The sequence below is a fragment of the Cyanistes caeruleus genome, chromosome 10, assembly GCF_971803275.1.
Source record: "Cyanistes caeruleus chromosome 10, bCyaCae1.hap1.1, whole genome shotgun sequence".
In the NCBI taxonomy this organism is placed as follows: Eukaryota; Metazoa; Chordata; class Aves; order Passeriformes; family Paridae; genus Cyanistes; species Cyanistes caeruleus.
Window position 1 is genome coordinate 627641 of NC_141710.1, and position 16505 is coordinate 644145.

Here is a 16505-nt window from a genome sequence, read left to right on the forward strand (position 1 = left end):
TTTTTTAATATCAGCATAAAGAGTAGAACAAACTATCTATTCACTCTTTTTGTTTTTATTTCAGGTATTCAAATAGTTCAACATATTCACTGAACTCTGATATGAAATGGTAAATGCATTTCTACAGCAGAGAGTAGCAGGTGGCTGTGTTGAGAAGTGCATGCTGCAGAGATATGCAAAGTTCATTTTTCACATCTGAGGTTTCACACTCATGAAGAAAACAGGAAGTGGTTACCTACAGCTGAAGCCAGCAGCAATCCATTACAGGGTGAAAAGTTTGAGCTTCTAAATGTAAAGAGTCTCTTTCAGACCATTTTCGTACTTTCTGTAATTCTACAAAAGACACCAAAATGAAGACCATGAGCAGCGCCTTACAGTTGTGAGCATTTAGCTCTTCTGTCTAATGATCATTTATTTGTTTCCACTGCTGTTTAGAGCAGTACCTTGTCCTCCCGTGATTTAAACAGACAGCATGGGCAAGTGGAGAAAATGCAGATCTAAACCGTGGCTTTGATCACCAGCAGCTTCTTCCACAGCACTGGGCAAGCCACGTAATTTGGGAAATGTGCAGGGCTTGTGCCACAGCTCACCATTCCTACAGCATCGAGCAAGACCCTACTGCCACTCCCCATCAACCTACGGAACAACCTCCCCAAAAATGCAGCTGGTGACTCACTGCTTTGCAATAAATACCCTCATGCCATAGCTCCTGAGCCAGCTCAGTGAGTGCTGGGAGTCTGAGGGAGGGATGTGCTGCAGGACTCTTGGGCAATTCATGTTTTTCCCTCCTTAAGATTTTGTTTCTTGGTCTGAGGCTGCCTGAGAGTGTTCATAGTCTCTAACAGGTCTCCCTTCTCCCTTTCTGTGGCTACCATGAAACACACTTGCTAAAGCAAACCCTCACAAAAGCCCCATAAAACTTTTTCTCAGACACATTTTCTCTCTCTGCCGTGTACCAGAATGCATCACTTTCCAAGAATATATTTTACCAGCATCTCACAAGTCCTCAGGCAAGCGCAATTCAGCTCTGTCACAAAATGTCCACTTCATGCCTCATGTAAATCCCAGCTAGACATTGGGTGACACCACACATTTCATTCTGGGTATGTATTTATAACTTTGAAAGTTAAAACTGATTTTCTCAGGGACTCACAATATGACTGAAAAAGCAGATCATGTGCAGTGGGAAAACTGCAGGGGAAGCATATCCCTCATGGTCTTGTTCCCCGCTCTTAGCATGTTTTAAGGGATTCACATGAATTTCTCTGGTAACACAATATTGACCTTGTTTCAACAAGTGAAAAATTCCCCACACAGACTTAGCCATTGCTCTTCATTCCAGTATCTGCATCCCTGTTCTCCCAGCTTATGGCATCTACTGAACAGACAGAAACATCAGATCATGAGGTCATTTTGAAAGCTGGCTCACACATTTTATGAGACAGACAGAGCTCAAAGATACTCTGTTTTGGCATGGGAACTGTGATAGGAACTGAAATAGTATGTCCAGGAGCAAAAATTGATGTATGAGGGAAAAGAGAGTGCAAAAGTGCTGTTAACCCCATCTCTGCACCCTGGTTCTTAATTCCTGCAGGAAACTTAGACTCTTTTTTGGGATACTCATGGTGATTTCTCTGCATTGACAACTGGCACAACTCTTCAAACCTAAGGAAGGAAATAATTATGGCCTGAATAAATAGAAAAGAAAGATTAGCAAAGAATTTCTATCAGTTCTAACCAGCAGGTGCTGCTATGGCAATAGGAAGTTAAGAGTTACAAAAGCTTCATTAAAACAACTGCACCACACGAAGACAAAGAAACATCATATGGATGCAGAAAAAATGAACAATTAAAACTACAATTGCTACATGGAGAAGAAAACCATAAATATTTCAGGCCTATTATTATTGATGCTGCATGCCACAGCTACATTCTGTTCTATATCATTACATCCTCACTGGCTAATTTCACAAATAACATCCTATTAACAACATGTTGACTTCAAACCATTGTTATCTCTTCCCCTCCCATTCTCTGATATTTGACACTGAAATTGTTCCAAGGACATTTGAAACATCAGGAACTAAGTAATAAAATAGTTTCTTGCCCCACTCCAGTGTAAAAAGCAGCCCAAACATGCTGTGAGTAGAGAAGGAGAAAGTCATGAAGATTTTTTGATTTATTTTTTTTTAAGAATTAACTGAATCATTGCTTAAGATTTGCCCCACCCCCCCTTACTTCTGTAACCTCTCCTCTTTCTAAGCCACTTGCAGTCGAGAGGGGAAACATAAGGGGCTTTCTAATCATGGAATATTTATGGACCTGGAGACCTGGGAGCCTTTAAAAGAAGGAAGATTCATGCATAATACAGGGACAGGACCTGCTGTACGAAAGGACAAACTTACCACACTGGCAAAATGAGCTAAGAGGCATAAACCCATTGTAAAAAACCCTCATGGCTCACAAGTTATGAATACTGGACAAGAACCAGATACCAGAACTAGTAACTAGCATACGCTGGACAGAGTAATGATATTTCCTATTACAATTTATTAGCTAATACATCATCAAACTAATTAAATTAACCTTTTCCCACCAGTAGTTAACTAAAAAGTTCCCCCCCCTCTTAATTACAAGGAGATTAGCAGCAACTAAAAAATAATTGCAAGTAATTTATACAATGGAAGAACCCTCAATTCTTCAGTATTACATACAACATAAACCAGATCAATCACCAGGCACTGCTCCCTACCTCTCAATAATGAATGATACAGAACCTGATCCAGTGACTTCCAAAAAGCCAAAACAAAGGTGTGCACACCATTCTTTCCACTCCCTGAGTGGCTGTTTGCTCATTTCTGCTCATTCTTTATCAGCACAATTCCAGTCTTATAACGAGAAAGCATAAAAACAATATATATATATTTTAAACTCCAGCAAATAAGAAAACAATAAATTTCAAACAGATCAGGGACTGTTGCAGATGTCAGGAGTGTGTCCTACAGACTATAAAGCTGTGTTCTAGGCCAACCACATGAAAAAGGAACAGATGTGAAGGTATCATGCCTTCCTTTAACAAACTGAGAAACAGAAGCAAAACCTATTCCCCCTCTACAAAAAAGGATGACCTCCTTCACATCCCAAACTCCTTTTGTCTGCTGATTGTGGAGGTCCAAAATGAAGACGCTAAAGACTTACAATGACATAAATCCCCATGTGACCATAATATATGCAGAAACCTCTTCACTGTGTGAATAGAACCTGGTGTCCTTTGACATTGCCTTAAAACAACCATTACACAGATGTGTGGTGACACATCTTTTCCTAAGTAGTTCTCAACTTCTCCAGGGTTTTATGGGGAAGGTTTCTAGAAAACCTAGGTAAAGAAACAGGTGTGACATTTCCCTTTTTCCAGTTTGCACAATTTCCTTAAGCAGCTGCTAATGGACATAAGGACTTTTTATATTTTTAAGCTATAGGCAAGCTTGTCCAAACCCACTTGGCCTGCGTCTTTCACAGTCCCCTTAGAAACAGGCGGAGATATATAGAGGAGCTGAGAAAGCAAAGGCTGAAACAGCCCTTGTGGTAAAGTTTTCCAGAGATTCATCACTGCAAGGGGGAATTGCAGAGCCCCCAGTGTGTTCCTTCCTTCAGAGGTCCTGGATTTCCAGGTTCTGTGGCAGCTCCAGAGTGAGCAGGATGGGCTGTCCCCATGGCTCATGCCTGGTGCTGAGCTCCATGTGGCTTCACTGGAGGACAAGGAAGTACAAACAGCATCCATAAAACACCCTGGCACCAGGTGCAGAGGGTAAGGGTTTTTTCTGCATTGTTCTTGTGGTTTTTTCCAGCTCTGAAGCAGCACTGAGAATATGAAGAGAACGTTGTCATTTCAACTTTCTCTGAGAAATGAAATTAGAATGTGCCCTTCAATTCTCTTTGAAAAGCATCTGAGGACAAGAAACTCTTATCAGGATTAGAGGTGAGGCTGAAAGCAAATGGTCTCTCTTAGCTGGTAAAAAAAAAAAAAAAAAAGCATTTCTCAACCTCCCCACCCTCTGGGCCAAGAGTTTCATGCATATTTGACATGTTTTCTATCTAGACACCAATTCAGCATTTCTACTCACTTTCTGTCTTCTTTTAAGTGATTCAAGTGCACAGTTTTTCTTTCTGAAAATTATTTTTAATTGTACCTGAATACTCTGTGATTTTTATCTTCACATGTTTTTAATTTGTTAAAAAAAAAAAAAAGAAAAAAAGGTATATATTATGAACAAAAGCTGTTTGCAGTAAACTAGAAAGTGTTTATGGGGTTGTTATTTACTATTTAGAACTGTCATTACTATTACAGAAGAAACTAGAGGTTTTTAAGCAAGATCTGTCATTCTACCACGTTAGGACATACAAAAAGCAAAGGCTCATCCTGGCACCTACAATACTTAAAAAAAATATCACAAAAGAAACAGAAGGTGAGAGTGAACAGACACATGCTAGCAAGAAAAACACAGAAAGAGGGGGAAGTTGCTTGCCCAGTGCTATGAGAAGTCAGGGGAAGAGAGATGGAATAAAATGCAATGTGCATCACTCTGAACTTGTGCTGTGATTTCAAACAACCTAAACTGGAGTCCTAGTTACAACCTTTGGGATACAGTAGAAAAAGTTCCCCCCCTAACAAATCTATAACACAATAAATAAAACTTTTTAATACTTGTAATTACCCACAGATCAACTGTAGCAGATTTTTGCAGTGTTTAATCATTTCAATGCTTCTGAATTTTTGGGTAAAAAAAGTGTTTGGAAAAATTCAAACAATTTAGATTCAAAATAATTTCTTGAGCTAATAGAAGCGAATGCTGACTTCCACTGTTGAATAGTGCTTTTCCACTATTCAGAAAATGTATGCACATTATAAAAACCATCCTATTTTTATTTTCCTTTTAAAAGTCAGAATGTTTGGGTTGTGCTTGCAGTGATTGCTGTTGGCCAATGAACTGCATGGTTAAGTTACAGCATGTGTGGCAATAACAGCAAACACTAATCTAAGTGCAATGAAAGCACCTGCAATAAATGCTTAGAAAAGGGTAAAGTAGGCAGAAAAATGCTTGTTTGATCATTCTCACGGCGATGTTTGTTTTCTAATTGTCGTCTGCTCTTTTGCCTGAAGTTAAAAAAGCTAAACTCTCCCTGTTTCAATGTAAGAATGTTTTCAGTATCTTGTTTATTCCTCCCCTAAAAAAATCCATACATGCTATAATACTTTTGTAGAAATTCATAGAAACACAGGAGAAGTAACAAAGTGTAATTCAAGACCTCTTTAATCTTAACCAAGACTTCTGGTCCAGGGGTCACCAAGTGCCTGCGGCTGCACAGAGGTCACCTCCTCCTCCTCAGCTACTCTTTCTACCCTCCATTGCCACAGCTGAGTGTAACTGCTTAAAAATCACCCTGGAAAAAGCAGCACACTACATTTTAACACAGATTCAAAGCAGGCACCTGGAATTACTATTTGCCCTGCCCATCCGCCAAATTTTAGAATAAAAATGAATTTAAAGTGTATCCCCATCTAACAACAAAGTTCCCTAAAGACATTCAAATTACTTGGTAATCAAGGATCGAAGAAACAAAGTACAAGAGTCAAAAGGCAAATTATATCCCTTGAAAATGTATTCCCCAACCATGTAAAAAAAACCCTTATTTTCACACTGTTACAGTTGTGGAGCTCACAGGGACACTAAATGGTGCATCAGGATGGTACAATATAAATTATGCCACCCCCAGCAGGTGCCAATTCATCCCTTCTCTTTTTCCCCCCCAGGTGAAATGATGCAGAAAGCCTGAGCCTCGGAAGGCTCCACCAAATCTCCAGAGAGCTTCTGGCAATATTTGCTTTCTGCACAGGGAGGCTTGGGAAGGAAACAGTTTGTACCCTGGAAAGAGGCAAATGCAATGGAACAGTTTTAGAAAGATGACAAATCATACACAGATACAAATGGAGCTGTTCACACCAGTTTCACCTTTCTTGCTTTTCTCATGTCTCTCTTATCCCTCTGTCCCATCTTTCTCCAAGAAGGATTTTGGATCCTGCTCTCAGTGTCTTTTCCAGGGAACTGTAACAGATGCAGACTGCAAGCAAACAGTGTATTTTCCTGATCAACATCAGTCAGATGTGTTAATTGGGTGCTTTGGCTTTACATTTCCAAAGCACAGGCAGGAGTCACAGCAATGGTCCCACTACTCCTTGAATCAGAGACCTTGTGTCTCAGAAAGGTGGTCTCCCTTTTCCACACTACATTTGTCTGTGAGAGCTGAAGTGCTGTGTTCTGGTCTCAGATTTCTTTTTGCCTATCCATTTAGCACTGCTGTCCTTTCTTATTACAGTAACCAGAAAAACTGCGAGTAACCACTATTCTCATAAACAGCCTGACACCCTCTCTCCCCGGAAGGTGCCACAAAACCTTTCCAATTATTTGGGTTTTCCCCGCTTGCTTACTTTATATGCTGACAAATAGATCTGTGTTAACGGATTTCAGAAATAATTACATTAAAGATATAAGCAGCAGAAACAGGAGGAAGAATGTCACAGGGATGAAGGGACTCCTTTGGAATTATGGAGTTTTTCACCTAATTAATGAAGCTGAAGAAATTCCAGCTAACACATTTCATGACAAACCTGCCCCCCACGTTTTTGCAAAGCCTATGCATTTATATACAAGTGGCATCTACTCATATTCTACACCTATGGCACAATTATGTTAATATACATAATGTGTACACACTAGCACAGCAGGAGCACTTAAGATATGTTTCTATTTGCAGAGGAATTCATTATGGGAAACAGAAGGCTATTCTCTGCAAGGAAATTTGTCCCAATGGATGTAGGAGTAGGTTTCTTCTCCCCTTCTTTTGCTATTACTCATTAAATGGATAATTTCCTTTTATTAACAAAGGAGTCCTGTAATAAGTAGGCATGTTTGGATAGATCATTAATGAAATAATAGTCTCCTTGTCTGCCAGCCTGAAAGGTGAAACTTAATCCAGGGCTCCCAAGAGCCAAACCCTGGACTACAAGAGCACACAGCCTCCCTCTGACTGACCTTCAGGCTGCTGGCCAACCTCTTGGAAATACCTCATGGGCAGAGCCATGATTTCAGCAGAAGCTGCTTACGTGTGGTTTAGAGAACATAAATCTTTCTCATTTCACTGTTATATTTGGAAATCTCCAAAGAGATCCATGAATATTCCCTCTACAGTTTACCTTGACTGTTTCTTCTGGAACCTTACCACCAGTAGATTTTGATAACAGCAATTCCTTAGAAATCCATTGTGGTTTCTGAAGCATCAAGGTCCCAAACTTCAGCCAGCCTGCAATATCTAGCTTTTTGTATAAAAAATCAGGTGAGTGTTAAGACATAGGCCAGCAAAAATTAAACAAAAACACATAACCTGACACCCTGAGAAGTGTCCAATAAAACACAGCTCATCATTGGGGTGAGTCCTGTATTGAAAGCATACTCTATTTGGAATCACTTGCTAAGTTTCAGTATTCTTTTATTTCTTATTCTTTATTCAGCATTGTCAGAATCCATCCTGTCATTCCACAAACCATGCTTTGATTTACTTTTCAAAAAGAACTAAGAATTAAACCATTCTGGTGTTCCAAGGTGCTCAGAAATTACCAAATCAGGTGAGAAAAGTGCCTGAAGAAATACATTTAAAATACATTGGTGGAGTATATGCTCTCTGCTGGGAAAGCTATCACAAAATACAGGACTCCCTCCAGCTTTTGTTTGTTTTTAGCCTATGTAGGGGTTAGGTGGTGGCCAAATGCAGGCACCCACGACAGCTGCTCACTCACCTTCCCCTGCCACAGCTGGACAGAGAAGAGAAAATTTAACAGAATTCCTGAGTGAAGAACTGGGAGAAAACACTCCAAGGGCAAAACAGGCTCATCTCAGAGCTTTAAAGTAAATTTACTACTAATAAGAGCAAAGCAGGAAAACTGAGAAGTAAAACAAGCCTTGAAAAACACTTTTTCTCCTCCCAACCCCTCTCTGCTTCCCACTGCCAGTGCAGGAGACAGGGCATGGGGGATTTGGTCAGGTCATCGCTCGAGGTTTCTCTCACTGCTCAGAGAGAGGAGCCTTCCCTCTCCCCCTGTGAGACTGTGGGGTGCCTCCCACAGGAGACAGCTCTCTGGGAACTTCTCCAGTGTAGTTCCGATCTCATGAGCAGCAGTCCTCCCAGAACTGCTGCAGTGTGGGTCACTCTTCCATGGGGTGCAGCCCTCCAAGGACAGGCTGCTCCAGCCTGGAAGCAGGGCCCTCTCTCCACTGGGTCTTCACTGGATCACAGCCTCCTCCAGGCATCCACCCACTCCAGTCTGGGCATCTCCACCAGGGGCTGTGCAGGGATCTCTGCATCCCCCATGGATCCCCAGGGGCTGTGCGGGGATCTCTGCATCCCCCATGGATCCCCAGGGGCTGTGGATGGATCTCTGCATCCCTCATGGATCCCCAGGGGCTGTGGATGGATCTCTGCATCCCCCATGGATCCCCAGGGGCTGTGCGGGGATCTCTGCATCCCCCATGGATCCCCAGGGGCTGTGGATGGATCTCTGCATCCCCCATGGATCCCCAGGGGCTGTGGATGGATCTCTGCATCCCTCATGGATCCCCAGGGGCTGTGGATGGATCTCTGCATCCCCATGGATCCCCAGGGGCTGTGGGGGGATCTCTGCATCCCCATGGATCCCCAGGGGCTGTGGATGGATCTCTGCATCCCCCATGGATCCCCAGGGGCTGTGGATGGATCTCTGCATCCCCCATGGATCCCCAGGGGCTGTGGATGGATCTCTGCATCCCCCATGGATCCCCAGGGGCTGTGGATGGATCTCTGCATCCCCCATGGATCCCCAGGGGCTGTGGATGGATCTCTGCATCCCCATGGATCCCCAGGGACTGTGGGGGGATCTCTGCATCCCCCATGGATCCCCAGGGGCTGTGGATGGATCTCTGCATCCCTCATGGATCCCCAGGGGCTGTGGATGGATCTCTGCATCCCCATGGATCCCCAGGGGCTGTGGGGGGATCTCTGCATCCCCATGGATCCCCAGGGGCTGTGGATGGATCTCTGCATCCCCCATGGATCCCCAGGGGCTGTGGATGGATCTCTGCATCCCCCATGGATCCCCAGGGGCTGTGGATGGATCTCTGCATCCCCCATGGATCCCCAGGGGCTGTGGATGGATCTCTGCATCCCCCATGGATCCCCAGGGGCTGTGGATGGATCTCTGCATCCCCATGGATCCCCAGGGACTGTGGGGGGATCTCTGCATCCCCATGGATCCCCAGGGGCTGTGGATGGATCTCTGCATCCCCCATGGATCCCCAGGGGCTGTGGGGGGATCTCTGCATCCCCCATGGATCCCCAGGGGCTGTGCAGGGATCTCTGCATCCCCCATGGATCCCCAGGGGCTGTGCAGGGATCTCTGCATCCCCCATGGATCCCCAGGGGCTGTGCAGGGATCTCTGCATCCCCCATGGATCCCCAGGGGCTGTGGATGGATCTCTGCATCCCCCATGGATCCCCAGGGGCTGTGGATGGATCTCTGCATCCCCCATGGATCCCCAGGGGCTGTGGATGGATCTCTGCATCCCCCATGGATCCCCAGGGGCTGTGGATGGATCTCTGCATCCCCCATGGATCCCCAGGGGCTGTGGATGGATCTCTGCATCCCCATGGATCCCCAGGGACTGTGGGGGGATCTCTGCATCCCCATGGATCCCCAGGGGCTGTGGATGGATCTCTGCATCCCCCATGGATCCCCAGGGGCTGTGCAGGGATCTCTGCATCCCCCATGGATCCCCAGGGGCTGTGCAGGGATCTCTGCATCCCCCATGGATCCCCAGGGGCTGTGGATGGATCTCTGCATCCCCCATGGATCCCCAGGGGCTGTAGGGGCACAGCTGCTTCACTGTGGTCTCACCACGGCTGCAGAGGAATCTCAGCTCTGGTGCCTGGAGCACCTCCTGCCCCTCTTTCTCTGCTGACCTTGGTGTCTCCACGTTGTTTCCCTCACATATTCTCACTTTGTCCTCTTCTCTGCCTGGAACTAACAGTGGGCCCCCTTTGTTCTGATTTTCTTCTTAAATCTGTTATCACAGAGGCATTACCAACATCTCCAGCTGGCCCACCCTTGGCCAGTGGCATGTCCATCCTCAGAGCCATCAGGGACTGGATCTGCTGGACATGGTGGAAGCTTCCAGCAGCTTCTCACAGAAGCCACCTCTGTGGCCCCCCAGCTACCAAGAACCAGGCCATGCAAAACCAACACAGCCTGGAATTATCCTCTCAGAAATGACTGGTACAAACTACCAGCTGCTCAAAGCCAGAAGGGCAGATTGCACCTGGACCCTGTGGAGGGGAGGGGAGCTTTGGAGTGTCACATGCAGCTCGGGTAGTTTCAACTCCATGATCTCCTTCTGTAGAGTGTTACCACTATTTCTGTTTTATTCCACACATACATTCCCTTTCCCACCAAGACAGAGTGCAGATAATTGCAATCCAATCAGGTTTGATTTTTCTTTTAAATGACTATCAAGTGCAAGTGCTGGAGTTCAGCTCCTCAGAGAACCTGTGGGTAGAGGCATAGATGCATATACAAACTCTCTTCTTTTTCTCTTTTTCCTCTTTTACTGTGAGTGGAATCTTAGACATTTTTAAAAAACACAATTCTTAGTTGCAGTTAAGACAAATGAAATCTTCCACCTTTAGCAGCAAAAACCATAGGATGAAGTCTCCAGTGTCATTGTGGCCTGAATTCTTAAAAGCTGTCTTCACTGCTGTCTGGGCTCCACTGCAGCCTGAAATGGCATGTGAGACTGGCTCCAGTAAGCCTGAGCTCCTTCTCCAGGAGGCTGCTGACAATGTCTGCACAAAACAGTGAACCCTATTTTCCCAAAAGGTCTAGAAGGGCTTTAAGCATTATACAGGAAACACTTCTGGCCAGAGAAGGGGAGGACCACGCTTCACATCCATGAACCTGCACCTGGGCAGGAGCTCAAGGGGTTGAGCCTCCCAGCAAAGCACCAAAATAACAATCAAAAGTCAAGAAAAGTTTAGGCCCAAGAGTTCTTCTAAGTTCTTCTAGAAATGCACATCAAGAAAACTATGACTTTAAAAAAGGATAAAAGAAATCATGAAGTCCGAGTTGTTCCTTCAGGATTCAGTTTCTGTTTTCTTTTGCCCAGTTCTCCATCTTTCACGACAATTTAAGGTTCTGGCTGGCTTTGTAACAGTCTGATGAACATTATCAGCTAAAGATCTTTGTCTCATTAACACTTAGAGCTTAAGACAGCAGAAATGTGTTATCTCCTAACCAGAAAACTCTTATTTCCCCCAAATATCCCTAGAAGCATTTACTACTTATTTTCCATTTATCTATTGTCTTTCTCCTGGCAAACCTAATGGGATCAGGTCATTTTCTCTCCCTTTTGATCCAAGACAGGCTTATGGAGTGCCTCATGCCTGACCTCACCATGTGCTTGAAGCTCAGAACTTGGAATTGAGCTGTTGAACTCCATGTGCTGATTTTAAACAGAGAATTTAACCAAATCAGCCTTATCCTCATTTCACTTTAACTTTAAAAGCTCACCACTCCAGGGTAGGGGGGAAAAATTACTGCAAGGAGGGCTACACAATGAAGACTGTAAAACCAGATTAAAGCCTAACAGGCCTAAAAGACTCAGGGCCCAGTCACAAAAACATGGCAACAGTATGAAACTACATTTGGAGTCTGCTGAGTTCCTAAAAGTCAGCTTCATGGCACAGCCTCCAGAAACCAAGTGCTGCATCCAAAGCTGCACGTGTTGCTACATCAAAACTTCCATGTCTACCTTGTGCAACACCTCCTTAAAATTACTTCCACAGTTCTAATAGAGAAGTGAAAACCAGCTACAAAGGTGGTGTTTTTCCTCTTCTAAACACACTCCTTGGAAATTTTCCTTAAAAATATTTGCTGTTTCTAGAAACAAGTAATTTGTCCATGCATCCATCAATTAGTAGGAAAAACTGCATTCCCTGCAGGTGGGTGGTGGGGGAAAAGGAATGTGTTCACCCACATCCCCATCCTCACAACTTACTATTCACTGAGCTACAAATTCTGAAAATCACCATTGTCAGGACAGGAGGGTGGGTGGGGACGTACAAACACAAAACAATGCACGGTGCACAGTCACAAATAGAAGATTTTTCCTAATTACTCTTCTTCCCCTGCCCTGAGGATGAATAATTCAATCCAGTGACCCATTAAGCCTATATATATTAATAAAGGAGGAGCTGGTAACTTCTGATCCTGGCTAAAAACAGCTCTCAAAGTCCTGTGCAGAAACAAACCTGGGTGCTCATTGCAGAGCTACTGACAGAACTCCAAACATCTTCACTTCCTCGTGTTAGACCCCCGATATGTTCCTTACAGTCCAGCTACTCCTCTGTGCAGTATTTTGGCTCTGTCTTTCATGCTGATGTAATTTCAAGAGCAGTTCTAGCAGAATAAAGGAGGCCTTGCTTGCTACCTGCACCCACAGTGCACAGCAGTATGCAAGACTAACTCAAAATCTTATTTTCTTATGGAGAAACAATGTAATTCGCTACATTTTTACTTTCCTTTCACGCTTCGCTGGCACGAACTCATTTGTTAATAATGCCCATCTGCCACGGTCCCTTTTTATATTCATAAATTTCATGGCAGATTACAGGCTTTTAGAGAGCTCCCCAAACATCAGCTCCCTCACGGGGAAAAGTTCCACCCTGCCATTCCTGGAGCCCTGGCAAGAGGTGAAGCTGCAGCAGGTGGAGTTGTTTTACATCTGTCTGTCCTGAGACCCCACAGCCCTGTGGGTGCAGAGACACTCCACAGCTAACCCAAAGGTAAAAAAGCCAGCTCCTGATTTCTGTGGTACAGCAGCTCCATGGAGATCAAGAGAAAAAAATAAAAATAAAAATTGCAGAACCATCAGTCTCCTGCCTTCCAGCATCTCTAGATCCAACAAGCAGCAGTTTTTAACACAATCAGAAGAGGAATGGGGAAAAAAAAAAGCAAGCAGGTAGAAGCTGGCAAATTAGAAAATCAGAACAAATGGAAACTTTGTATAAGGGAATTTTATGGTCTTCAAGCTCTGTGAAGTGCCATTTGTGCATGCCACAGCTCAACTACTGCAACAGATTATCTGATCAACAAGGAGGACAAGAATGGAAAATCTATTAGCTGGTGGCTGTGGAGCATCACAGGTCCATTAGAGATTGACTGATTAGCCTGTTGGGTGAGAGTCAGGCTTTCTCAAATCTGGTTTTCAATAAACTGTTAAAAGTCAGTATGTCACAGAGTGAAAATTCAATTCAGGATAGCAAATAAAAATTAGCTAATTATTCTTTTACAGCACAGTAGATCCTTTCAGGTCTCCTTTAACAATAGATTAAGCATTATAATAGGCTATTTATATACAGATTAACAACAAAGATTATCTGGGAAATAACACAAACAAAAACACCAAAAGAAAAACTCTACATGCCAAAATTCACAGAACTTTAAATACTAAACCACAAATGCCTCTCATACTACAGAATCTCCATGAAAGACCAAAAAGATAGCAGAATCAGCAGAAAAAATGACTCAAAAATGTTTTTTTAGACAATTTATCATCTTAAAATTGCAGAATTTAAATCATGGAAAGCAGCAGTCAATATTGTATCAGTACTCTGGATATAAAATAAAACCAAGTGTGGCAAAGTCCAGAGCTTTACAGACATTGCTGGGTTTGCCAGCTCAGTTTTGCTATCGAAAGTAACTGGGTGCAGGGGAAAAAGGCAAAGCAACTCTAAATGCTGTAGATTTTCTGGGAAGGTTGGTAACAATAGCAAAGAGCACATCCAAGGAGTTTGTTTGACTTGTGTGCGCTCTTGCAGAGCCAAATGCTCCTGTGGCCTTGCACTAACTCCTTTATACTGTTTTTGAATAATCAGCTGTGTCAGTGGTCTTGTGACACACTAACTGTACAGCACCTGAAAACATGGGTACAGGATGAGATAAAACCCCCCAAATCCGTATTTCACCCATACTTCAGTGTTTTAGTTCAGCCTTTCTCATCTGTGTTGAGGCAGACATTTGAGAGACCTTGTGCAGAAATCAAGAATTATTTGGATTAGAGAAAATCTATTGGAATCAACCACTTTCAGGAATATTGTTTGAAAGTCTGGTCTCCAAACACTTGCATAAATACAACCAGGACAGTGCATGGGATAAAAACAAAGTACCAGAAGAAAGTAAGTAAATCAATTAACATATATATGCAGCATTGCTTGGTCTGCAGTTAAAGCAAACTGGGAACTGGAAAGGAGAAGTTCTTGGTAACAGGAATTCCAACTTCAGAGACCTCAGTATGAGCTGTAAAATCTACTCACACTGCCAGAGAAGATGCAGGTGCTTTGTGCCAGACAACATGAGGTACCATAGACATCAAAAATAAGGCACTACCTAAAGGCTTTGGCCCCAGAAGATGGGATGGTGCAGATGGAGCCCCAGCCTGTGTGTGAGCATAGCATTTCACTTCAGCCCGCTCACCTGGAGGGCTGGCACTGGAAAGAGCACAGAAAAGGAGGAGGAATACTGAATGCCAGCCCAGAACTTGCATATTTTGCAACTTTTACTTCCTCACCTTCATCATAGAAGAAATGCCTTGTCACTGCCATGCTAAAGACTAACACACCCTGGTCCTAATTCTGTCTGAAAGTGATGTGAGAACATAATTAGACAGAAAAAGTAAGCAAATGAAGAAAATAATCTAATACTGGTTACAGGTAGTGCCATGATTTCAGTGGACTAAAATGGACAACACACATTTTAAAACCACATCAACATTACCTCGAGGGACATGGGGCCTGAAATCTCTCCAGCTCTGTGATCTCAGTTACAGATGTCAGGCCTGCATGGCTTCTTTCTGATGTCTCAGAAACTTTGAGATCTTTACACATCCCCTTTGGGATTTTTTTTGGGGGAGTTTTTTGGGGGTTTTTTTTGGGGGGTGGTGTGGTGTGTTTTTTTTTTTTTTTTGAGAAAAATCCAGTGAAAAGCAAACTAAGTAACACAAATACTTGCTTTCTAAGCTGAAAGACCATAGGGCTCCTCCTCCTCTCCCAACACTTTAAATCAGCTGGGCAACAACAGGGCTGCAAGACAAAAACCTTCCAAAAGAAACCCTCTGTCAAAAAGGGTTTATTCCAAATTCCTCAAATCAGATCTGCTTCAGAACAGAAGGTGATTTCTAGCACCATGCCACAAATTAATGCCTTGATGAAAAAAGAAAAAGACAGTTTCAGCCCAGGGTAGGTCTACCTTATTGTGGTATGTTTTATTGTGATCCACTTCCCAGTGTGGGAACTCTGTGCAGCCACGGTCACCCCTTGACTAGGGAAAGGCACAAAGGAGTCTGGCAGTGTGGAGAAAACACACACTGATGCGCTCCAGAGTCAGAATTTCACTGCCTCATCTTCTGGCACCACTTCTTGAGACTGAGATTGCATATGCAGGATGATGCACATTCCTGTCTTACACCTTCCCCTGGATAGGGGAAAAGTGATCAGGGAAAGAAGCAAACCTGGCAGACAGCAGAACTTCATAGTGAGATAGGCATGGCCAAACCAAAATCAAATAAAAATACAGGGTCTGGGATAACTCGTGCAACACTGAAGGGGAAGTTCAGCCATCAGAAGCTCAATAATTAATTTAAAAATGTGAAACACAGTTTCAGAAGCAAATCTTTGTCTTTAAGACCCCAAATTCCCAAATCCTGTAGGCTGTACAAATCTACTTAAACTGCCAAACCCAAGAAGCTGAGCAGGAATCTGAAATTGCAGCACTCAGATTCCCACAGCAGCTAGAGATAAGGGAGACCAGGAACAGCATCATTTTAGTGTTTGCTAACCAATTCCCCCCTTTCCCCCAAAACCCAGTTTAAATTACATGATGTTTATCCTAGCTGGATACTTTATTTATTTAAGACAGGGATTTGCCATCTGGTTAGCAATCAAATAAGCTACCCAGACTGAAATCAGCAATAATGACATCTTCCCTCTGTGAAATGCTGTTTCTTCAGAACACGCACGCAGTGTTGGGTGTGGGGGAGAGGACAGACAACTGAAACAAACCTCACCAAAGCAAAAAAGAAAACATCCAAAATTAACCAGTTCTACCCATTCTGGCCACCATCATCTATCTTCGTGCTCTTTTCCAAGCCCTTCAAACACGCAACAGTAATTTCATTCCTACGTGTGTAGGATGAGCATGGGGAAGGCAGACTGAATAACTATCAAGCTGCTTTCATTCAGAAGTAACAAAATGCATTAACCCATAACCCAGTCTCAAATAAGTACTGAAGGATTGGGTTAGTAAATATAAATACAAGACAAGAAAAAAGTTGAATCCATTGAGGAACTGTCACTTCTCTGCTCAAATT

The 16505-nt window shown here is 43.5% G+C and overlaps 1 protein-coding gene across 1 annotated transcript in view; it reads right to left on the bottom strand.

The window, feature by feature from the left end:
• The window catches only part of HS6ST1 (heparan sulfate 6-O-sulfotransferase 1), a 186756-nt gene that overhangs the window by 137124 nt on the left and 33127 nt on the right, over nucleotides 1-16505 (bottom strand). The window lies entirely within an intron of this gene.